This window comes from Desmodus rotundus, chromosome 2 (genome assembly GCF_022682495.2).
Source record: "Desmodus rotundus isolate HL8 chromosome 2, HLdesRot8A.1, whole genome shotgun sequence".
In the NCBI taxonomy this organism is placed as follows: domain Eukaryota; kingdom Metazoa; phylum Chordata; class Mammalia; order Chiroptera; family Phyllostomidae; genus Desmodus; species Desmodus rotundus.
Genome location: NC_071388.1, coordinates 196,330,476 through 196,355,867, shown reverse-complemented (window position 1 = coordinate 196,355,867; position 25,392 = coordinate 196,330,476).

The window sequence follows — 25,392 nt, the reverse complement described above, 5'->3', positions numbered from 1 at the left end:
CCTCCATTACAAAGTTATGAAATGTTATGTAAATTTACTCAGATTTATCACAGAATGTGGCTGCCAGAGCATATAATCTTCAACTTCTGTAGTGCTGAAGGGAAATAAATCATTCTAAATATACCAATGGCATTTGACTAAAGAATAAAACTAATATTAGCTAACAGGCTATTTAAACTGTTGTCTCAAACATTCTTGCAGTCTAGTAACCTGAATGTCAAGTTTCAGACCATAGTATAATTTTTTAATACAAAATAGAAAACTGTGAAAAAGTAGATGTGTGACAAATCAAAATAAAACATGTAAAATATGTTCTTCTGTTAGTGGTTTTGACATTCTGTCCACATTAACAACGTGTAGAAAGCTCTTTAAATTTCTCTTATTGAGTCAATGCAGTTATTGAATATGATGAAATGACAAAAAGTACCATATGAAGCAGCAAGACCAGACTCTTCACAAACCAAAATAAATGAAAATATAAAAGCAACAAAGTAGTAGGCTTCTTGTTTGTATTTTTAATTGTCTTCATTGTAACATTAAACATAATATTTAAACAAAAATATGCATTTTATTTATTTTTAAATATATACTTATTTTATTTTTGCATTACCATTGAGTCCCCTTACACCCCTTCTCCCCAGTAACAACCACACTGCTGTCCATGTCTATGAGTCCTTTTTTTTTGCTCGATCCCTCCACCCCCCAATATCCCCCAATAGCTGTCACCTCTTCTCCATCTATGAATCTGTCTCTGAAAAACATGCATTTTAAATAATCTCTTAGCTGATTTTATACAAAGGGAAATAAGATTATGACAATTTGTTGCCAGAAAGATAGTCCATTCAGTAAAAAAAAAACCACACACTTTTGTGTGAACACAAATACTTTGTGCTTAGAAGGTGCTGAGGGGTTAAAGGATTTGGCCCTCCCTCCCTTTCATTCATTCATCCCACAGAACATATTTGCAGTGCAACTAGAGATTTTTTTTGCCACGTAAGAGGATTACATAGTATAAGACCATCCTGATGGACCAACCCATAGGGTAAATCTTTTGATCTGACATTTCTCAATTTTCACCAATTATAAACAACTCAAGTAATCTCAAAGTTAAATCTGAATCAACCTTAGTGTTTATTAACACAAGTCAACCCACCAAGGAAGCTGGCATAATAGTTAGTATGTATTTAGTCCCTTTTGTAAAAATAATAGCTAGAGATAATATATCCTTATAAGGGTTCATACTATGTCACAGTAAGTCCAAATATCACTCCTTAATATTTCACTGTGTGGACAGATTCCTAGGCTATATAAAGGAAGGAATATGTGTGATGTAATGGTGTCCGTTCTCCTTCAATGGAGAGAGACAGGAAATTTAAATGTTGACTTTAGTTCTTCTAGTGGCAGAGTGCTCAGTGGAGAACTATACTCACAATGGTGAGTAAAAAGGGTATGTCATGTCTTAGGAAATAGCTATTGGAGAAATAATAAACCTGTTGTTTCTTTTTATTACCAATTAATTGCAAAACAGATGCTATGTGGTGCATTTGCATTTCCTACAGTACTGACAACGAAATATGTTTATGAAAGATATTTCTTTTATAGTTACAAAGGCCAATAGAACAGGTGCACCTGAGCCAAGTTTAAGAAAATAGAAGAAACTGCAGTTCGCTTAAGGGCTACAGTGTTATTCAGGGGGATGGGAAATATGGCTGCTATTAGGAAGCGACTGAAACTTAACAGTTTTAAATTATGGTCAAATATTGAAAATTTATACACATGTATTTAAACAATGTATATAACAGAAAAGATGTTACAGTAACTTCATAGTGTAAAACTATAATTAATATTTATCCTCTTCTTATTCATTTATTTTTATGGTTGTTCAAGTACAGTTGTCTCCATTTTCACCCCACCACACCTTCTTCCCCACCCATCCCTGCCTCCCACCCTCGAACTTACCCCCTTCGGCTTTGTCCATGTGTCCTTTATACATGTTCCTTGATGGCCCTTCTCCTATTTCCCCCATTATCCCTTTCTACTTCCCCTCTGGTTACTGTCAGTTTGTTCTTTATTTCCATGTCTCTGATTATATTTTGTCAGTTTGTTTGTTTTTTTGATTAGTTCCACTTATAGGAGAGATCATATGGTATTTGTCTTTCACTGCCTGGCTTCTTTCACTTAGCATGATGCTCTCCAGTTCCATCCATGTTGTCGAGAAGGGTAGGAGCTCCCTATTTCTTTCTGTTGCCTCTTATTTTATCTTAATATGTCTATTTTTTTCTACCAAGTGCTTAAGAAGGTATTAAACATGCTCCAATAAATAAATAAAACAATAGCACTTTTCAGAGGTAATAACAAAATATGTATATACATATCTTTTCCTTACAGTGGATATTTATTATTATTTAAAGTATATAAAATTTTCTATAGTTTTATAACTTTTCATAATAAGCAAAAATCAACTGCAGAAACTTTGAGTTAATAAAAATCCAGAAATCAGGTTGTATATAAGTATACAAATAAGTTTCTATATGTCAAAATAACCATTTATAAAATAAAATTAGGAAAAAATCTGTTAACAGCCTCAAGTTAGACTAGCCCTACAGGAACTATAAATCTTTAAAAAGTATATGTTAAGAAGATATGAAGATTTGGAGATAAGGGTCACATTCTCAAAGACAAAAGTGAATATGATGAACATTGCAATTTGTCCAAAGTAATGTAGAAAATGCACGGAATCCCGGGTGAATTGATGGGACACTAGTGGTAGACGGTGAGTAAGTAGCAGAGATATCACAATATAACTATTCTCCACATTTATTTCTGTAAAGAGATAGGCAATTACTATAAAATTGGGAAAGAACAATAAAGTGAGGCTTTTCTCACCAGATATTTTAAAACTGCAATAATTAAAACAGTCTGTTGATATGTAAAAATAGACCAGCAGATCAAATTTAAATGGATAGCCCACAACACATACACGTGCACATGCGCACGGGTGTTCACAAATTAGCACAGCAAACACATAGCGGTTGCAATAGCTACACATGATACACATTGCTACACACTCCACATGTACAGCAATATGACAGCAATACTATGAATTTATCTAAGCATGCATAAAGGTATGCCTATATTTTCATATGTGTATGTCATGTAAATCCGTATAACAGATAAAATAGTAAGCATATGAGGAATTTATCTAAAGAGGTATTTAAATTTGGTAAATATATAATCACAAAATACCAAACATTGGCAAAAATTTGGCTACTTCATAGATGCTATTAAAAATTAGGTTACATGAAAGCAAACTGTTTAGAATTCTAACACCAGTCTCTCAAAGGAATTCTTGTTAAATGAAAACAATTAAACCCTAAAAATCTCACATATATTTATTTATGTATTTATTTTGTCTAAATGAAGTATTTAATAAATCTAGAAAAATAGAAGCAGAATCTATTATAAACCAAAAGAATAAATTATATATTTAAAAATTACATTAAAAGTTCATAAACATTTTTAAATGCAAACAATAAATGTTTAGATCTGTAAATTTAGAAAGAGTTCATTACCAAGACACCAATAGGCAAATAAAAAAAACTAGCATAGATAATTTACAGAAGCATATATATAATTAAAAATATATGACATTCAGCTTATTATTAATGAAATCACATTTTAAAAGTCCAATACATGTACTAAACTTTTTCTAATCATATTAGCAAAGATTCTTAAATAGTCATTAATAGTAACAAGTAGTCACTGGTATCTTCATATGATAAAGATGAAAGTATGAATTGGTGCTAACCTTAGAAGTCAGTTTGGCAAATAGTTAAGAATCTTAAATATTTTTAATAATATATTCTGAGTTCTATACTTTTGAGCCAGTAATGTTACTTTAAAGAATACATCTTAAGAGATGTAAAATATACAAGGGTATATGTATAATATTTAACATAATTTTACATATATGCAAACATTTTCAAAAAAATCCAAAATGACTAAAACAGATGTGGAAAGAAATATAATATATTTGAAGGCTTTTTTATTCTGTGAAGAATTGCTTATGATATAATGCTGAGCCAAAATAAGAGAGTGTAAGATTATATATATTTTACTAAAGTATAAAGGACATGTTACTTCTATACATTTGATAAAGGAAGCTAACAAGCAGAAAGTTTATAAACTGAAGAGACTCACTTCTCTGAAGTGGGGTGTAGGTAGTTCTTTGTATGTCCTTTGCACACACTTCTGCTTTCTAAACTTTCCACAGCAAAGATTTATTACATTTCTAATAGAAAGTATTAAAATAAGTATGAAAAGTTTCAGAAGTATTCATCCAGCATCCAGATGCCAGCACACAAGATGCACTTCCTCGTTGGTGGAGTTAACAGTCCAGTGAAGAAACCAACTTACCATGATGGGAAAACAGAATGGGAGAGCTGTGGGTCTGCTGTTCTTTGAGGGGTCTAGGAGGCCACACCTGAGCTGAGTTTAACACACCATGAGCACAGGAAACTCTAAGGTGGGGGCTACTCCACAAAGGGCCCAGGAACACTGGCAGAGATGTTAACTTTGGGTCAAGAGCAGGTGAGCATCCCACTGAGACATGCACGAAGAAGGAAATGGCAACTACGACTACCAGAACCTCTACAGACAGAGCTGGAAACATGAGGGTGAAACAAAAGGGAACTAGTGAGACTTGAGAAAATGGTGTAAAGGTTAGCATGCTCAGACTGAGCAATGGGAAAGTAGCCTTAGCAGACAGGAGTGAATGGGCTGCAGAGCTGCCCTGGATAGGAGGTGTTCAAGGATGCACCATCTTAGCTGGAGCAGCTAGCTCTGCTGACTCATTGCCACTTACCTGCTTCTGTGATGTTAAGGGAGCCACGTGATCTTTCATCACACCTGGAATACATGCAAGTCAATGTGTGTTTATCGAGCTGCTACCAAATGGCCACATTGTATCAGGAGCCATACCTGCCCTGTCAGTATCCATTTTTATCACAAATATTCCAGAACATCAATGGGTTTATATTCTCTGTTTAGAAAACCCGTCTAAGGCATCCCATACTATATACAGTTCATATTTTTTACTAAGCATCGTGAAGATGACTTCCCCTTCTTAAATTATTGGTGCAGATCTAATAGAATGGATTAAAACTGCAGGAATTAGAAGGGTAATTAATCCTAAATCTGTACCAAAAAAAATCTGCTCTTCACTGAAAAGGGAAAAGAGCAGCTTCCCATTTAATAATAAAGAAATACCTGCTGTTGCTTCAGTATCCCAGGCAGTCTCATGCCTCTGTCCCTCAGCATGTGCTGTTGAGGTGCAGCTAAAGTTCTAATCTGCCTTAATGTTGTAACTCAAAATTACCCCCCCCATTTAATAAACTTCTACTCTACCTTCAAGATGTAACACAAATCACCTCCTCTAAGAGCTCCCATAATACTTTGCACATAAAGTCTTTTGTTATATCAAATTCCATAGGAATCAGCTGATGAATATCTTATCAATACACACTACGGAAAAGGCAGTGGAGTGGAGAGGTGAAGAGGGTGGGCTTGGTGGTCAGAAATGTGGAGTCAATCCCGACTCCATCACTTACTCTGTGTGCAACCTGTTTTGTCAATTGGCAGCTAAGCAAGGGTTTCTATGACATGGTCTCTTCATACTCAGCTCTACCATTGGTTACCAGCCCATGAAATTTGAGGCCTCTGTGGAATTTTAGACACCATCCAATTTAAATATATCATATTTGCAGATGAAGGAATTCAAGCCCAAGAAGAAGAGGGTCTCAGACAAGGTCTAGTTGCTGTAGAGAGTTTATCATCTGAAGATCACCAAGTAGCAGAGGCTTCCCTGTAGGGGCAGAGAAAGGTGACCACGGAGAAAAAAGTGGTGGTTTGGGGGGAAAAAAAAGAAGAAAGAGGAATCATAACAAGAAAGTCAACCAGGAAGTGGAATAAAAGCAACTCAAAATTTTGAGACTAGCATTAACAGTATTGCCTCCAAAAGAAAACTGTATATGTTTAAAGAAGGTTTACTTAAACCCTCATTTAGTTTAGTTCTCTTAATTAGGCATTAAATTGTGCCCATGATATGTTCTCATTGGTTTTAGCATTTCATGTGGAAATTATAATTATAGCCAATATTTCTAGGAGAATTTCCTAGAAATTCATCCACGTTTCCTGTACTGTTAGAACCATTGCAGGGGAATCTAGTGTTGCTTTTATAATGGAACTCCCAGTTTGAAAAAAAAAAATTACTCCATTCATGTATTTTCCTAACATCTTTATGCACTTAAAAACTTACCCAACCTTTTTTCTTCTTTGCGTTTTAAACAACTACACTGCAAGGATGGAGATACATGTCAAGGGTATGCAGGAGATAACGGAAAGAGCTAGAACAATTTGAGCACTAACAAATAAAATAGTATTTGATTATAATCCCAGTATAAATAAATATCCATGAGTTCTCAATGTTACAAATTATTGAATAAACAAATGATAGAGAATAAACAAATCTCCCGTGCAGAAGAATTCCAAATTATTGATTTAGATACTAGCCTCCAGGAGGTGGAGAATGACACCCATTCCTTCAGAGTGGACACATAGTGACGTCCTTCCAAAGAGGACAGTGAGGAAAGAAAGGGGGAAAAAGATCTTAAAGTGAAGAAACCTGAACACCACCAGCTCCCTCACAGGATTACCGTCAACATCAGCAGCGGTAAGTCACATTGGTGGTACATACCCTGGACCGGAGGTGATGATGAGAATAACACTTTAACTCTGTGGTCTTCCCCAAAACCCATCAGAACAGCCTAATCATGAGAAAAGCATCAGGCAAATGCAACTGAGGGGCAGTCTACAAAATACCTGACAAGACCCCCCTCAAACTGTCGAGATCATCTCAAGCCAGGCAATTCCAAGAAGCCGACATCGCGAACAAACAAACCAACCCTAAGGAGACCTGATGCCTCATATGGTGTCCTATGTGGAATCCTGGAGCAGAAAAAGGACACTAAGTAAAATCTAAGGAAATCTAAATAAAACACAGAGTCTGTTTTAAATAGTCACTGTTAAAAAAAAATAATCCTTGTTGTTCCCTATTTCCATTTGGATAGAAAATTATGCATTTCACTCTGCTTGGAGAGGAAGAGAGACACTCTTCACAATACAAGACACTAAAAACCATGAAGATTAATAATAATGTATAGTTACTGGTTCATTAATTGTGACAAATGTATCCTAATAATGCAGTCTATTAATAAAAGGAGAAACTGGGTATGAGGTATATGGGAACTCTTGTAATTTTTGCAACATTTCTGTAAATGTAAATAGATCCTCATATGTAAGGTTTACTTAAAAAATTATAAAGGACTTTACTTAGTTTTGAAAATTACATTAAAACTGTCTAAATAACTAAACTTGCTTCTTACCAAATTTCCACACCTGGAAGTTTTTTTTTTTAATTTATTGTGAATATGTATATGAACAGGGAGAGAATTAATCCTGTTTTTCATCTTTTGGCTTGAGAACAGGTTTGCTGACATTTCAAGCAAAGGGGACATGTTCAAAAACAAAGCAAAATGACCGAATACTTTTGTACCCACCTGACCCTCCAACAACGTGGGCTACACTATAACCTGACTGTATGCACTCAGTACATTGGGTAGGAGCTATTCCCCAGGGCACTATAAATTGATATGACTGTAGAATGAACAGACTATTTTTAAAGGCTGGTCTCACTACAAATCTAAAATAGACCCAAGATTGCAAGTATCAATGTAGTTTGACTACAGTCTCTAAGGCACAGAAGAGGTAAAGACAGTAAAATCTACAAAATAATAAGACACATTGAGATTACATTCTAGCCTAATAACTTTTCCTTTCACCTGATACTTTCCCTCCTGATATTTGAAAGGCATAGGGAATGAAATTTAATTGAAAATGGGAATTCCTAATGTGATTTAAATTCTCAATAGATAAGTGGATATATCAGGAAAATTGCACTAATCTTTTATGTTACTAAACATACAAAAAAAGTAAACCCCAGGTATATTATGCACAAGTCTTAATATTCTTATGGAGCTACTGCAAAGCATAACCCAAACCAAGCTCATGGAGAAGGTCTTTCCCCTGTTCCTCTTGGAACAGCTTCCAGTAGACAATCTAAGGAAGAGATAATAAGCCAGCTCATTTGTCATTTAGACAATAAGATACTGTAATTTTTAAATAAGTGATGAATGCAATGGAATTTATGAATATATTCTAAAGTGTTCTCCTTTTCAATAGAGGTAAAAATTGTCATGAGATTCTTGTGCTTCTCAAACATATTAAATATGGAAGTTCTCTGATGAATTTTGAACATAGAAAGGGCACTTATTTAATCCTAGTTTAAAATTACTGATTTATTCCTTTATCTGAGAAAAATACATTATGAAAAGGAATACTGAATTACCTAGATAATTCGGCACAAAATAGTTTGAGAGAGAAAGTATCTATCAACAGTAACCCTAGTTATATTTTAGTAACTGGGAGTCCTAGCAGCCCAGGTCATGTCCCTTATCCCCAAGCGAGTGTCAACAGTACAGGCCCCTAGAGGGATGATTTCAAGGAATATAATGGTGTTTTCGCACATACTTGAGCCTTATCCAATAATTCCCTGGCAAGAGCATCTGATTCAAGCCTTCATGTTTCATAATTAAAGTAAGAGGACTTTAACTCTCTCCCACTCTTTTTACTGCCTGACTCCACTCTGACTTCCAGGTGTATACTTAAAATCATTGTGCCAAGAAGCCTTTTCTCAACCTCTAAACTATGGAAACGCACTCTCTCTCTCTCTTTCTCTCTCCCCCCCTCTCTCTCACGCACTATTTCCATTTGAAGTTCAGAATTGCATTTTCAATATTTATGGGATTCCTTAAAACCCTAAATGGCAATACTTCTGGTATTTGCCATAATGATGTTGTAGCTGATACCAGCCTAGCTTTCTTACCATAAACAACCATAAAATTGGACAAAATCTGAAGTGACTGTCTCCATACATTAGACAAGAGGTAACGTAGGATTGTAATCTTTGGGCAAAGGGAAAATACAAGGCTAGTGCCGTGTTGTTTCCTCTGGGTTTCTTCCTAGGAGTACCTTCCAGACTGGTGCACACAAAGGTGGATCCAAGCAGAGCTGAGTGGTCTTGGTGAGCTGAAAAGTCTGGGACTGGGTATGGTTTTGCTGAAGGAAATGGAAATATTGGAGCTTGGTATCAGAGAGAGAAGAGCTAAAGAAAAGATATGAACCAGGGTCTGCGTGGGAGTTTCCAGTGAGTTCTTGGCTGAAGGTTGGGCTTTTCCAAAGCAGGGAGATGACCCACAAGGCCAAATAGAGAGTCCTGGCTACAGAACTACCTGCTTAACTGAGAAGTGAAAGTTTGTGTAGGATTGGACGATGGTAGAGGTCTGGCCCCATCAGTGTGTTCATGTATCGGGAGACTCAATATTGCTAAGAGTTCAGATATCAGTTCTTACCAAATTTATCTGTAAGTTCATTTCAATCCTAATTAAAAACCAAGAGGGCAATTTTAGTAAAATTGGCAAGCTAATTCTAAGACTCATATGGAAACACAAAACACCTAGAAAAGACAAAAAACAATGTGGAAGAAGAAGGAGGAAAATGGAGGGCTATACCACCAGATTTCAAGGCTGCCGCGGTAACCATAAAGTCACAGTGAGAGTTGTCATGGGCACGTAGACAGACCCATAGGTCAATGGCAGAAAAGAGAATCCAGAGATAGATTCAGTAGTATATAGTCGATTGATTTTCAGTAAGGCTTCATAGCAGGTTCACGTGGTAAAAATTTTATTTTCAGCAAAGGTACTGGAATGACTAGATGGATGAATGAAAAGTGTGGACATTGACCTCTACCTCACATGAAATGTAAAATGTATTTAAAGTGCATCAAATAGGTCTCAATGGGAAAACATATTGTAAAATTTGTTGGGAAATATGGGAGATTATCTTCACAATCTTGTAGTAAAAAAAGAATTTTAGTGGAAGACACAAAGGTTACTGCCTTTAAAAAAGTAAAGATCATAAACTAGACTTTGACAAAATTTAATAATTATCTTTATCACAAAACAGTATTAAGAAAATATAAAAGACAAGCTTAAAAATGAAGAAATATTTGCAATACCTATATTTAACAAAACACTTACTTCAGAATAAACAGGGTCAGGCAGAAGCAAAGCTTGCTTGAGTGTGCTTGGTGGGGTATGCGAATGTCTCGCACGAGATGGACAGCCATCTGAACATTTCACCTAAAATGTCATATGGCGTGCTTGAGTGTGATATTGTTATGTTACAGAATTACATGCTTATGATTTTGTAATAAAAGACTTTGCAATAAAAATAGGTGATATTTGTGCCTGACCCTGTATTTTTTATAAACTCCTAAAACACAATAAGAACAGAACTACCGAATTTGAAAAGTTGTAAATAACAGTTGAACAGATGTTTTACAAATGTAGATGTGGGTATAGTTAATAAGCACATGACAAGAGAAACAAATGTAACATAAAACCACAACACAAGGAGACGCCACTTCACTTACAGCACCAAATGTTGCTTGAGGATACAAATCAACTTGTTGAAGTGTAAAATGTTACAGCACATTGGAAAACTATTTAGCAATTTCCTGTAAAGTGAGGCATACTCCTATTATATAATCCACCCATTTTTCTCCTAGGCATTTACCCAAAAAAATAAAAACATATATCTACAAAAGTTTTATAGAATGTTAATAGCAGTGTTATTAAGGATAGCAGAAAAAGAAATAACTCAAATATTCAAAAATAGATACTGTTTGTGGATACTATGTGTGGTATCTGTGGTATCTATGAGCATGACAAATAGTGTCATACTTATCCAATGAAATGTCATGTGAGTAATAAAAAAAGAATAAACTACGGGTACATAAAAATATGAAGGAAAATTACACTAGGTGAAAGCAAAAGTTACTAGACCAAAAACAATACAGATTGTATGAGTCCATCTCAATGAGACTCTATGACAGACTTAATGATCTGTGACTAGAAATTAGGACAGGGGGCGGCCATGAGGGATGGAGGTTGATCAGGAGACAGGTGAAAACTTTGTGAAATGATGGCAATTATTTCTGATCGTGGGTTCTTCGTGGTCAGACAGATTGTCTTACCTTGCTTCTTCTCTAAAAGCCCAAGAGTGTTCACAGCACTTGGTATATATTCAGTACCCAATAGACCCATGTCGAGTGAAGGCTTTGTTTTAAAGAAAGAAGGCTGGCTAATCTTTATGCTATATTGGAATCTACAGAGAAATCTGATGATTTCGTGTTCTTAGGGTCTGTATTCATGACTCCACACTTCTTTGTGCTTTTGGTCCCTAAGACTCTCATAGACCTAGACATGCCACTGACATCATGAAGATCATCTCCAAAGGGGCATGTAGAAGTGATTTCCCTTTCAAATTAGCATAACCTTTGTTAAATGGCACAGAGAAGTTCATGACTAATGGCATTTATTTTGATTATTGATGAAGTAATTGGGATTCTTGAAGAATAATTAAATGGATAGAAATGTTCTAATTGGTCAGGGGGTCAACATTTATAATTAATGGAAAATTATAATAGTTTACAAAATGACATATTCCAAAATCAAAAGTGATCATTCTAATTATTTTGAAGAGATTTTAAATGAAAGCCTAGGCAACCAGTAATGATGAGACACTTATATAAACCATATGTGCATATATATGTTTAAAATTTGGTCTGCTTATTTTAAATGTTTAAGTTTTAAGAGGCTTGATCTTTAAATATTACATTTTCAATTAACAAAATCACTCTAGTCTTGATGGAGTTTATTTTTTAAAATATCTAAGAGACTATTTCACCAGTACCAAAGGCCCAAACTAAATGTCAAATTTTTATTACTTTGAATATTGATGACATGTCATATGAATTTTTATTATAGGGATCAAGAATATCTTGATTATTTATGCTAATTTTAATTTTATTTTTATGTGACCTTTATATATCCATTATGTTATAACCTTATGCATTAAATAAGAAAACTATGAAAATATCAATCTTATTTATGGAGCAACTCAAACACGAAGGCTATCTGAGCTACCTAAGGCTACAGAACTATCTTAATGACAAAAAGCAAGTATAGGGCATGAATTTTCACGTTCCCAGTTGAGAGTTCGTTACCAAAGCACAGCGCTCAGTGCTTCTAGGGTAACATAGCCCCATGCACATTCTAGTTTTTGCAATATCAGTGACTCTATAACTGAGATTAAAGTCATTTTGATTAAACATGCTCTTTCTTTTCTCTCAACTCAAGATGACTTTAATCATCACATCCTTTTCAAAACATTTTTTGTTGAGAGTTACTGCATTAAATTTCCTTTTTCTTCATCATAATTATCTCAGGAATAAGAAAGACATGAAAGATACGCTATGACCCAGCTCCTGTCTATGCTTCCTGTCCAGTTGTTTCTAGTCAATGTGCTCGAATGCAGACTTCCTCGTTGTCTGTGACGCACCCCTCCACCTGCCTGCACGGGACTAATGCCTGCTCCATCTACTATGAGAGCTCAATTCACAAGCAAAGCTGCAATAACTATGAACTGTTACGTGATAAACAACTTGAGAAGAAACTTGACAATAAAAACACATACAGGTGGTACAAACATGAAAAAGAAATACAAGGACTATTTAACAAAAACACGATGGTAGTAGGAAATATTGACATACATAGCCCTAAAAAGGTGAACAAAATTGGAAAAGAACAGTAGGATATCTGAATATATATTAATAAAAATTGAATAGAGGCCTATAAATGGCTCATGACCTAAGAAAAATTAAAATAGAAAAAAAGCAAATAAAAGTATTTCAAAGTGGACTCCAATTTCTTGGTATAAGAGGAGGTTCAATTCGGGGCTTGGTGTAGTTGTAAGTGTTGGTTACCAAATCTCTCTCATTTTCTTCCTCTGGAAAGTAGTTTTATTGTATTCCCCTGCCATCTGTAAGTTAGGTGTGGCCATGTGACCCTTTGGCCAATAAAATACATCATTTCATATTTGGGTGGACACTTGAAAGCATAGTACATGTTTCTTCTTGTTCCCTTTTCCTGCCTTGATAATCATGGAAACTTGGAAACAGAGTCAGTCTACACGTATATTCCCGTGTGGACTGAGATATGAGAAAATAAAGCTTTGTTATGTGGCTGAGATTTGGGGGTGTATTTTTCCCATGGGTTAGCCTTTAGGTATCTCGACTACGGTAGCAACACACAAGCAGTCATTGAAATGAAGCTAACAGGAAGGTGATACAATTGAAAAAACAAGTAAACCTCTGAAGGTGGCCACGGTTGTCCATCACTCACTGACTTTCGCTGCTGGAGAACTGGTTTCTGAAGTTAGTGCATATAAATATCACCTGAGTAGTTTATAAAATATTCCCTGGCCACAACCTGGGAGATTACATGCAGGTTTGTGGTGAGTCTCCGTATCAACTACTTAGTTAATAGACTCTCTCTGAGACAGGTGATATGAAAATTCCTCATTTGAAAAATTCTAGGTTAGAGAATTGGGTTTATTGTTGTACATATAAATTATTTTCATTATGCTTTATCATAAAGCTTGACTTGTTCCCAGAGGAAATATACAGATATGAAGGGAACAACATGTGTTCTCAACTGGTTTAATTAAAAGAGTGGCATGCAAATTTCAGTGCTATTAACAAAAACAAAATGGATTTGCTTTTCTGGATAATTGAATTTGTTAAAACTACAGTGCTTTTCTCCCATGGCTTAACTCTATAAATTCTGCATCAGTTTCATTTTATAGGTACTGGAGTGTATTGTGAATTACTTTAGAGAAAGAAAAATGGCTTAATGTTTTACTTTTAGGTGGGTTTTTTTTCATTCTAGCACTAAGCACAAAAACTGGCATACAATAAGTGCAAAATAAAAACGTGGCATATTAAACTAGCTTGACATCAATCTTTTCCATACTTTCCATCTGTATTTTCCTTTGAAAATACTTTCAAAGGAAAGTATTTTATTTTATGACAGTAGATACCTCTATAAGACAGAAACATTTCTAAGCATGTCCTATTTCAAGGAATGAGCACCTTCCTCCAAACACACATATTTTTGAATAAAATATATAAAACATATTAAAGAGAAATGAATACCAAAGGTAGATTGCTTTGTTTTGGCACTTGCAATAGTTTCCAGACAGACACGTCTGCTCCTGTTCTAAGACCTACGAACAAGACGTGTGTCTAGGGGATACCACTCAAGAGGAGCACCGATGGTCTCCAGAAGGCCCACCTGACTTTCCTACCATCTTTTTTTGTTTATTTGTTCTCTTTAAACATGTATTGTGTGATCTATAGTATGCTGATTATGCGAAAGGTAAAAACATGGAAAATAGAGCCCCCAAATGAATTGCTCCCCAGACTCTTATGACACAAACAAAAACCTGACAGGTGTGTCTCGGTTGGCTGGACATTGTCCTGCAAAGCAAAGGGCCGCTGGTCCGATTCCTGGTCAGGACACATGCCTGAGTTGCGGGGAACATCCTCGGTCTGTGCACATACCAGAGGTGACCAATCGATGTTCCTCTTTCATAACGATGTTTCTTTCCCTCTCTTTCTCCCTCCCTCTCCCTTCTCTCTAAAAGTAATTAAATAATAAAATCTTTAAAAAATAATCTTAATGCAAGACAATAAACATAGTCAATTTTCAAGAGGGTCCCTAGTGATCGTCACCTCCAGGTTTTCGGACATTACTGTAGCCCCTGCCCGTACCGAACGGTGGCTGTCTGAGTCACCAGTAAGATACGAAAGAGGTCACCGTGTATGACTTCTGAGGCTTAGTCGTGAAGGGCATGGCAGGTTCCGCCTCGTCCTTTTTTGGCCACTTGCTCTGGAGGAAACTGAGGCCTCCCGCCAAGAGACAACGTGGACCTACCAGCCATACTGGGAGCCAGTGCAGAAGCCCTCCTCTGGGTCCCTTTGAGCTGACTTCCTGACTGCAGCTGCATAGGAGACCCCCGGACAGAATCACCTCTAGCCACTCCAGAATCCCTGACCCATAGAAGATGTGAGATGATAAACATTTTTGTTATTTTAAGTTAGTAAGTTTTGGGGCAATGTTTGGTAACAATAAATAACTAAATAATAAGCGAAAGCTCTTCTAAGAAAAATGCAAGGTATTATGGAGGTTACAATGCAATGTTGCACTTAAAATATAACATTTGAGTGAAACCTTGAAAAATGATACAATTTAGAAATGCAGAGATTTCTAATACCTGGTGTTTAAGACTTTCAATAAAATATTATATTTATCTTTCAAAACATCTCTCATATTTTTCAGGGTTAATATATCCTTAAGTATTACAATCATTTCTTTGGGATGATAAATATAATCTCGGATACATAAGTGGTCATTAGTTATTGGCAGTCTCTAGAAAAGCTCTTGGTTGTGTGTGTGTGTGTGTGTGTGTGTGTGTGTTATGTTAAATTTCATTCTGCTCTATTGCTATGAGTCTAGCTGGCACAGAAAGGGCTAACTGGAGGAGGAAAAACTCTTGGGTCTTGTGGTTTATGTTAAACAGAACTCTGCTCTATTGCTTTAAGAGCTTCGGTGGGGCAGGTTGTGAACAGAGGCTGGACAGGCAGAGAGGAGCAGGGCAGGGGCACCTCACAGGCCCAGGTAAGGAACTGGTGTGGTTTTGTTTGTTTTCCTACCTTTAACCACCCTTCCGTCACACTCTGTTAGTAATGAGCAAGCAGTACATTGTCGTAGACACATGGGCCGATATGAAAGATAGAGACGGATGTTCTATGACAATGGGTCTCTGGGGAAGGGCAAGGTTGCTCTGGGGTGTGACTCTTGAGACCTGTGCCGCGGATATCGTCCCCTTCTTGACGGGTCCTCAGTAGACTGGGCGCCCTTCAAAGTCAGTGTAATAGGAGGGTGTTTTGGTCAGGGTCATCTGTGGACTTCTTTGGGTTTGATCTTCCAGGGAATGACCATTTCGTGAAAATGGACTTAAGTGTGTATTTGTCTCCTCAACGGGACTGATGAAACTAATTTCATCATCATCATCATCATCATCATCATCACCATCATCAATCACCATCATGGGGGAGCATCAGCAACAGCAGTAGTAGTGTTAATGGAGGCTCTGTGTGCATTATTTCCACCGAGTATCTCATTTAATTCTCACAAGGAACATTTGTTCCAAGGGATTTTACCATTTCCAATTTAGAGATAATGATCTGAAATATTAAATAAGTTCACTAAAACCTCACAGAAGAGTTGGGGCTGGAATTTGAACCTGGTCCGTCTGAATTCAGTGCCCATATGCTGAACACTGATGTCCCAGCCACAAAAGAGGTGGGAGTAGGTTATCACTTAAATGATACAACTATTTCAATATCCCCAGTACCATGCCCAACATTTATTAACTACTCCCTGCATGTTAGTTTTCTCCCAGTCTCTCTCTACCTACCTGTCTCTATCTTTCTCTCTCAGGATGGGAAACAGATGCTATTAAAACAAACAAAAATTTGCCACAGTTCCACATTCAAGGGTTATGTACAATTCAAAGGCAGGTGCTTTGGAATAGAAAAGCTTTTTGTGTATAATTTGGATGTACCAAATAAGTACAGAGCCTGATTCCTGATGGGGATTCAGAGTTAAATTTGTCTGTAATGGATTTTGAAATGTGGAAGCTCCAGATGGCAACCAAGGAGGGTGGGGTGAGAACCTCCTCAGAACACGCCAGGGGAAGAGCTGTGTGTGACTAGTCGGAGGCGAAGCAGGGAGGGGCACGGAGAAGGCAGTGACCACTAAGGGGGAAAACTGGCAGGCAGAAAATCCAGGTGGTCCGAACAACCAAGGAGTATTTTGTGAGAGTCAATGTCTGTTACTCAAGACAGAGTTGTCCCCAATTGTGAAGTAGCAGAAAGGCTCCTTGATCATCCTGCCACTGTTGGTGACAAGGAGCCTTTAGTAAGACAAGTCACATGCAAAGGCTTTAGGCAGTTGGCGTTCTCCCCGAGGCATCAAGGAGGATGGGCATCCCCTTTGTGTAAGGTGAAATGCGTTGAGGAGAAACGATGCCCCAGAGCTAAGAGTAAAAATCAGGGACTTAGTGACAGCAGAAAATCTAGCTTCACTGTGGACTGTCCTGGAGGAGACAGGTGCCCAGCTTTTGTCACCAAGCTAAAGGAAAGCGACCTTTTGCATCAGAGTGAAAGGAGAGTCCAATCCTGCTAGTTCCCTGACAGCAGGTTCCTCAGAGGTGGGGTGCAAGATTACCATCACATGGCCCCCACACACTGCCCAGCTCTGGGCCACCCACAGGGCACGCACCATTGACCACTAGAGAACCGCCAGGTCCTTGGCAGCCTTGAAGGAGGTGGGGTAGAAGATTTTGTTAAGGTGAGTCTCCTAGGAACCATGGACCTGATTCCACACTGGGACTAAATGGCTGTTTCCCACAAGCAGTGGCAGATTTTTTTTTTCTTTTCCCCTCGCCCTCTAGGGCAGCCTGTAAGTGGAACAGCTTACTGAGCCTGCGGTGAACAGAACCAGGAATAGCAATAAGACCCTTGATCCTTCTCAGGGAAGACAAGGTGAGGGGGCTGTCCCCAGCTCTTTGACAGAAAAGGGGCCATTGTGACGTGCGCTTTTCAGCCTGTTCCACAGAGACAGCAACCGCACACTGCCATGAGCACATTAGTCAACGAGTGCTTCAGGAGCTTGTCCATTGTGAAAATACACTTAAAGTTAGTCAGTCAATTATCTCTCCTATTGAGGTTTCCTCTGTTTTTTAAATGTCCTCATTTAACTAAGATCATATGGAAAATATATGATTAATTATCAGATTTTAAATCCTCATTGGACTGTACAGATAGGTCAAGAAAGGAAAGAACTACTCCTGATTCTTAATATGAGACAAGCATGTCACTTTTGTCCACCCTTGCCCATGACACACTGACGATTACTGTGGCCTTTCTTGCTGAGCCTGGACTCAGCTTCAGAATCCTACCTGACACAGGAAACCAGGAAAACACTGGTAATCAGTCAGTTCCCATTGGCGGAAGTAATTAACCAACTTTAAACTAATAGAAGAAGAACCTGATCTAGGATGGGGAAAACCAAGTTATAAATTTATTTCTTTTAGTATGTAGCAGTGACTTTAGGCAAATTACTTAATCTCACTTGGGTTATATTTGTTGTCTTTAAATGAAAAGACTTCAGTAAAATTATGTCATATGAACATTTGCATTGTGCAAATTCAACTCCATATATTGAGCATATGAAAAGAACAATAATAATAATAGTTTTCCTGCACATGGGTCTCAAATGAATATAAAGTACTTCATCTGATACTCAACCAAAGCAATGGTGATTTTTTTTCAATGCACAATAGTACAAAAAGCTAGTTGGATTGGCCTCATGAGGAAGGTGAGGGAAACCAAATAATTTATGCTACCTTTCATGAACTTGCAAAGAGATTTTTAAAGAGCAATTATGACTCTACACAATTCTTGGCTGATGTGCTGATTCTTGCCTGATTTTAGTTGTAATACCATGTTAGGAAAGGCCCCACTCCAGCAAATGCCAGAGCTGGTGAGCGGCTGCGAGGTGCAATGAGCAAGAGGGGTGAGAAAACCTTTGGAGTTATAAGGGTAGTGGTGCTGGTAATAGAAAACCCTGGGAGCCCTGTGTGCAAGAGAACAGTGACATTTTTCTAATGAGAAATCACAATGTATCCTTACCACCTAATAACTGTAACATTTGGTTTTCTGTTGCAGTAAGAAGTGATCTGTCTCCTTAGGAATGCTCAGATTTTCACACATCCATGACATCCTGGAGAATACACGTGGCAGAGTCTCACCAGAATCCAGTCCATTCAGGGATTAAAGGTGACACTGAGGAAAGGTGGAAAGGAGTTGGAGATGGGTGTGGGCTCTCAAAGACACAGCTGTGGTGTGTGAAAATAACTGATGGTCCTAGAGAACTTGTACAAGAGAGAAAACGCAGACAGGTTAACGCCTCAGCACCCGCAGCTAGAAGAGAAGAATGGGACAGCTTAATAATTCCAGGTCGGTGCGGTGACCAGGAGTGGGACTGTGTAAAACTCAGCCAAGGGAAGAGCTTAGGAGAAATGGAGATCCTCACGTGTCCATTAAGGATAAAACATCATCCAGACCACGTGCCTCCCAGATGATGGAAGAGGTTTTAGGACTGATTGCCAAGGAGCAGTAAGATCTAGAAAGGAAATGGAATATTGACCTCAAGATGGAATATGCCAGAAAACAGCAGCGCAGACAGGGTCAGAAGGCCCAGGTGCCTTTGGATTCAGCAGGCAAACCCAAAATACAGTCCTGGGGTCTATAATCAAGGGCGGGGTGGGCAGTGAAAGTTCTCCCATTCTCTAGTGACAAGGAGTAGGTATTTTGTGCTGATGACAATCAATTTTCAGTATTTTTTAAGCTTCCTCATTTATAAAGTGCTGGTTGGCTGACACCTCAACCCCTGTCCAAGGCCTGGAAAACAATATTAGGGAGGAGAGAAATCAAGGAATATTAGGCAAAGAACCTTTTAGCATTTAGTAAGAAAAGCATGTAACAGGAGATTTGAATAAGAGGAAGCTGTCTCTATCTCCTGCAATGCTTGTCTGCTTTTTAAAAAGATACATATTCCTTACCAGAAAGGTGTGTGTTGTTGGCAGGGGGGGGGGGGGGGTTGTTTTGTCTGGTGACGCTATTGATCTTTTTAAAATGGTGCTCTGAGTCCTTTTTTTTAATGGCATAGCTTAAACATGTTGAAAGGCGTACATTATTCTCATGTCCTAGCAATTCTTTTTCATTTTCAAGCCCTCTTTCCGTTCTGGTTTTTCATTATCATATTAGAAAATTTCAAGTAGACTTAAGTTACCTCAAAGGAGAATTTATATCTTTCGACTGTTTCACACACACAGTCGTCCCCCCTTCTCTGCTTTTATGATTACTGTTGCAAAGAAATTAAAGAGATTTGGCAGAGACTCCAACTCTATCTCGGTGGTGATCTATCAAATTTATGCCCAGATGAAAATGCGGGAAAGCATGTTCCAGAAATTTAAATTATATTAGGCCATTTTTAATGTCTATATATACTTTTTATCTTTCTGAAATCTTGTCTCTCAATGATTCTTCCAACACCACATTTGCTAACGCTATTCACAGATTCCACAGAACATGGTTTTCAATTTGCATGAATAGTTCTGTGGCAAAAGAGATACAGCCAGGAGGAGCTTGAAAAAATTTCCTCCCTTTGAGGACTCGTTTTAATGTATCATTTAATAATTCATTTAAAAATGTATGCATAGAGCCAATGTTCCCCGGTCTCATTCTATTATCTGAGATTCATATATATATATATACACACACATAGTCCTGCGTTTTGGTGTTCTGTAGACTGAGTTATGTCAATTTCAATTCAGTTACAATGTCTGGGAGCCGGAAATGAACATGCAATGAACAGGCACATAACCACACAGACCCGGCACGAGAAACCTGCTCCGCCACATCCCTGTAGCTCCTTGTGCTCAACATTTAAAGCTGCAGCGACTCATTTCTATTGCTTAGGCATTACTAGATTTGAGGGCCCTATTCGCCAGTATGGTGAAAGTCGAGAATGAATAACAACGATAAAACAACTTGGTCATAATTATCTTATATCTAAAAATAACTAGCCAAAGTACCTTCTAAAATATCTAAAGGAGGCATTTATTTATTCAATATTTACCACAATGGTTTTTAAACAATATAAGGAGACTAATAAAAATGGTACATCACTGGGACCCTACTTTGGCCTAGTGTGGCCTTCTCAGGGATTTAGTGACCTGCATTTTTACAAGTGTTCCAGGTGATTGTTCAGACTATTTTTGAAAATCAACTTGAGAAACTCTGACTCATACGAATGCTTCATAAGAGACAACTATGTTAGTTTTCAGGCTTCATTTTTTAAGAATATTTTCTTGCTTCTTAGACACCAGCATAATCCAATTACCTCACAAGGATAGAACTCCATGAGAACTTACCCCAAAATAAATGAAAATGAAAGATGGAATATAAGATATTTTGCTAAAGACTAAGCCTGGTTTTCTTTTGGTCTTCCATCTGAGATATTTTCATTTGTTTTTTTGTTTGTTTGCTTTTGAGATCTCTAAATTAGCATTTTAAAAAATAAAATATTTCAAGGCATTTTTATTGAAGGAAGTTCTCCAAATAAATTTTAAAAGATCTCACTGTTTTTAACTGTCATTGAACAGGAAAATAACCTCAATGCCATATAAATCTTTTATTTCATTTTCCCCACATTCATTAGCAGATGATTCTGTGCAAAACTCATGAAAAAGGAAATATTATGCTCATTTTTATCTGTTCTACTGCACATCAAAAGGTTCCCATGCTTACATTCTATTGTGTTTTTGAGCAAGTTTCATGAAATAATAACAACTGTAGTGTTAGTAGGGCAGTGGGGACAGTAATTAATATTTTTGGAGCAATCACTCCCTAAGGCACAGTGCTAATCATGTGTGTGCATTATCTAAAGTATTTATCACAACCATCTCACACGGAAGGTAAACCTTTATTGTAGCTCGCAGCTGAAGAAACCAAGGCTTCGGGACAAGATGAACGTGCCCATGACCGCAGAGGCTATAAATGACACCACATGGGCGTGAATGTGGGGCCATCTGCTCCCACGCCCATTTTAACTGCACATGGTCCATCTGCCAGCACTGAAATACTTGTTGATGCAGAAACCCCGTTTCATACGGTACCTACAGACATCATGTCCAATGTCTTCAGCAGATAAAATCTGCCAGAAATGGTTCATGAGTTTGATTTCCTTCCAGCGTTAATCGATCATGCGCATCCCCAAAACATGTTATAGAAAGTATTGCACTCAGCCATCTTTAGTAAGTATATTTTTTAAATGTGTCTGGGGGAAGTATTTAATCAGTGGAGAGGAGGCAAATGTCTCACTTGCTTGTCTTCACATCACTGGCTCACATACCTCCTACTTGACATCACTGAGCTCATTACCCGGGGACACAGAGGTAATCTGAGAAATAGGCAGCCATGGGGATGGCCTCTCACCCCACCACAAATGAATCTCTTCCTCTTGCCCCCAAACTGAGCAACAAAAGCCAAGTCTCATTTCATTCTGGAGGCAAATCTTAAAATGCAAAAACCACAGAATTCTGAAATATGGACTGCGGGCGTCGTCACAGCTCTTCTGGGGACAGATTTCCAAGGGTAGAAGGCAGGCTAATGTGACTGGGTAGCAGGAGAGAAAAATTACATGAAAGAGTATGGAAAGAGAAGGATTTTGTCTAGTTCACCAGGTAACTGTGTCCCCTTTGCTTGACCTCTCAGAGCAGTTTCTGATAGGTTACCTCCATGAAGGGATTCAGCCCTTGTATGTTGCCAGCTTAGTCCCTTGGGTTGTACCAAAGACTATGAAAAAAATAAGCATGTGTTTCTGTGTACTGTATATTTAGATCTTTTTTTTCCCCATTATGGTAGGATTCTCTTAAATCACAATATCAATGTCTTTATAAAAGATACAACTCAGTGGATACCTGTGTCAATTAAGGATGAAGATAATTTGTCTTTGACTTTTTTTTTAATCAAATGAGAAATATATAAGGATGAAATACATTTCTATTTCTTCTCAGGCTGCTGGACTATCATAATATGTAACATATTGTATCCTATCTTTCTTGTGCATTTCTCTTTCCCCATCTAATTCTTTCAATGCATATCTTTACTTTAACTGACCTGTGTTAACCGTATCCATTTTTTCTAAATTATTTGAAATTCTTTGGGAATTTGGGTGTATGTGTATATGTGTGTACACATGTGTGTATGTGAATATATATTTTTCACATAAATAAAGTTAAGTGACAAGACAATTCCATGCACAACACAAAATAAATATTTGCGACAAATGGAAAACATTCAGTTACACGTACAGATGTATCCAGAAGTTACCATGGAGATATTCTAGACACATTACAACATAACTGGCAAGAAGAGATAAGGCCAGCATGGCGATAGAGACACTCACTAACTAACAGAATTCCTTTATGTTTTGTCTTTGTGTCTTAGAGTATGTACTATTTGGTGCAATTCAGAATGTATAAACAATTATCAAGTAATTTGTTATTTTGTATTTGTATGTCAAAATGCAATAGTAGTGGTAATGATATGAGGAAAATCTTTTTACTTTGTCCTCAGCCATTACTTTCTCATCACTGGTTGTAAAATGGATGATCAAAATTTATGATAATGATCATTTTTCTTGATAGATTGTAATTACATCAGGGTAACAATAAAGAGCGAGTGTGCTCTCTATGTCTGAAGACTTTCTTCTTTTCTCCCTCGTAACTCATGTGTAACTTTACTATTAAGCTGTGGCATTTTATGCCTCAGAGAAGGATGAGAATACTGCTATTTGGATGGTTTCATTTTTTATCATTTCATATAAATTGAACTCATTTTCCCCATCTCTGAAGAATATTCTTTTAATATGTGTGTTATGCTTTTATTTGTATCACAGTTCAAGAGAGATGCTTTTGGACATACAGAATGAGTCTCAGATAAAGTCTTGTTTTTATTGTCATCTGCGATTTCACGTGATTGTGTAGCTGGGAGGACACGCAATCTAACTAAATTTCACTGGCTGCAGCCTAACCTCAGGAGTCCCACTTTTCCATGGTTTCATTGCTCACGCTTTTGCTCTCTGCTGTGGCAGTTACTTATGGTCAACTGCGATCTAAAAATATTACATGAACACTTCCAGAAGTAAACAACTTTTAAGTTTTAAATTGCATGCCATTCTGAGTACATGATGAAATCGTGCTCAGCCCTACACTGCCCCACCTGGAACGGGAGCCGTCCCTTGTCCCAGCATCTCCACACTGTACATTCTACCCACCCCTGGTCATGCAGTAGCCATATCGTCAGAGAGTCCACAGCAGCCCAACACCCACCTCAGTGCCCATGTCATTTACCTCCCTCCCTTTCATTGGGCACGCATCAAATCATCTCACATCATCCCAAGAAGTGTGAGAAGAATACACCGAGAGATCTGGGCCGCGAGGCCACACTCCCATAACTCATGGCAGAATATTGTTACAATTGTTTTATCTCATTAATACTTGCAGCTGATCTATTACTGTGCCTAATTTATAAATTAAACTTTATCATAGTGGGTTGGCCAAAGAAGTCTGTTTAGGTTTTTCTTATAAAATAAAAGACACATTTTCATTTTCACCAATAACTTTGCTCATTTGGATATTGTGAGTCTGTTGGCTATCTCCCACCATTGGCTCCTAGTGAGTAGAGGCCAGGGGTGCTGCTAAACATATTCCAATGCATAAAATTGCCCCACAGCAAAGAATTATTTGGCGAAAATGTCAATAGTAGCAAGAAACTTTGCAAACCACTTTCGATACATTCGATCAGTCACAGCACCTTCTGCACACGCTGCACAAATCTTCCTTTGTGTTTCAGTTGCCTTTTTACCGTTCTTGAAATAATAAAGCATAATACACTGAAAATGTTCACATTTTCTTCCATCTTCAATATTAAAGTGGCTGCATGAAAATTCACCAATTTCAATTAGTTTTTTAAAAATGCACACTGATATGACAGCTGTCACAATTTAACAAAACTGTTTTGAATGAAGTTAAAGACAACTAAGCACTACTAGAGCCAACAATGCAGAAAAAACTAAGTGATATTTTTGTCCAACCCAATAGTTATATATGTATTTTTAAAAAGTAGGGTATATAAGATTCAGTACTATCTATGGTGTCAGACATTCACTGGGGGGCCTTGGAACATTCAAGTCACAGATAAAGGAAAGCTACTGTAATTAGGGTTTAATCTTTCCTGTAATAGACTATAGGTAGCTCATAGTAATGTTAATCTTTTTTAAATTTAATTAATTAATTTATTTTTATTCAGTTACAATTGTCTGCATTTTCTCCCCTTCCCTCCACTCCACTCCAGGCAGTCCCACCTCCCTCCCCCACCTCCACCCTCCCCGTTGATCCCGTCCTTGTGTCCCCCATAATCTTGATCTTGAAGACCCCTGCATGGAATCTTTAGAACCCCGGCTCCTTTGAGATCCATTCCAACTCACGGCAGAGTGCTAGTCAAGAAGAGATGTGTCTAAAGCTGCCAATACGGGGGCTCCCACATCTCTGTCTCAGCTCACATCTTGCTCATGACCTTAGACGAACCCTGTTAAACTGGGATTTTCAACTGTTTCA